Raw genomic sequence first — 1,651 nt, forward strand, 5'->3', positions numbered from 1 at the left:
CAAATGGTTACCAACAACATTCAGTTTCAATAGAATGTGAGTGCTACCATCCAAGATCTGCAAACTCAGATTGGACAGTTAGCTACAACTGTCAAGCAGATGCAGCAACAAAGTTCTGGTAACATTCTAGCACAACTAATCATTAATCCATAGGGGAATGTGTGTGTTATTACCTTGAGGAGTGGCAAGGAGCTCCCAAATTCAACAGATGTTGGTGCCAAAATTGATAATGGTGCCAAAACATATTATGCACAAAAAAAAAAACATTCCTCTACCTTTCCCTTCTAGATCAATTCCAACAAAAAAGTGGAGTTAGATTTTGAGCTTCTTAAGACTTTCAGGAGGGTGGAAGTCAACATTCCCCTCTTGGATGCCATCAAATAGATTCCAAAATATGCAAAGTTCTTGAAGGATTTTGGTCTGGTCCTTAATAGAAGCAAATCGATTGATACAAGTCATAGAGTTTGGATGATGTCACTTCTAGAGAGGAAAGATAAGTTAGGGTTGACACCACAAGGATTACCTCGATAAGTCTGGGATTGGTTCAACAAGGAACCTAGAGAGAAGCTCTCACAAAATATTCGCAAAATGCCAAAAGTCCCTTCTATTGAAAATGAGTTCAATACATATAATGTAATTGAGGTGCAGCTGGAAAGGCACCAATTTTATTTAATTTAAAATTAAAACAAAAAATAGAAAAAAAAATGGCATGAACCTTCAAATTATTTTAGGCCAAAATGACAACGAAAAATAGAAATAGAAAAAACATATTTGGCATGGGCCTTCAAATTAGTCTAGGCCTTCAACAACAATTAAGACTCTAGGTAGTGCTTCTGGGCCTTCATCCTTCTCCCTTTTTGCCTTGTTAAGTATGTCTGATACCATTTGTTGGAGGGTATCCTTTGACTGTTTGGTCCTACTCCTGGTCATAGGTCCCTGTATTTGGGAAGTTTTTGAATTCTCATCATTCCCTCCTTCTTGGAAAGCATTTGCCCTCAAATCTTCAGAATCACCACCTGGAACAAATAGAGTCAAGTCAACAACATTAAATGAAGAACTTACTCCATACTTACCTGGAATATCGATCTTGTAAGCATTGTCATTGATCCTCTCTAGTACTTGGAAAGGTCTGTCTCCTCTAGGTTGAAGTTTGGACTTCCTTTGTTTAGGGAACCTCTCCTTCCTCATGTGTACCCAAACCCAATCTCTTGGTTCAAGTACCACTTTCTTCCTGTTCTTGTTGGCTTGCTTGGCATAGCTTTCATTTTTCTTTGCAATTTGAGCCTTCACTTGCTTATGCAATCTTTTCACATACTTAACTTTAGCCTGTGCATCCTTATGCTCAGTTTGGCCATTGGTTTGAGGATGGCATGTGGTGGAAAAGAGAAGCTTAGTTCCAACCTTACCCCATAGTGTTCTCCAAAAGTGACTAAGGAACTTGGTGTCTTGGTTTGAAACGATGCTTCTTGATAGTCTGTAGAGACGCACCACTTCCTTGAAAATAACTCAGCAACATGGCACGCATCATCATTTTTCTTACATGGTATGAAATGTGCCATTTTTGAGAACCTATCAACCACAACAAAAGTAGAGTCCTTACCGTTCCTTGTCCGAGGCAAACCTAAAACAAAATCCATAGATAAATCAGTCC

The sequence above is a fragment of the Glycine max genome, chromosome 4, assembly GCF_000004515.6.
Source record: "Glycine max cultivar Williams 82 chromosome 4, Glycine_max_v4.0, whole genome shotgun sequence".
Taxonomy (NCBI): Eukaryota; Viridiplantae; Streptophyta; class Magnoliopsida; order Fabales; family Fabaceae; genus Glycine; species Glycine max.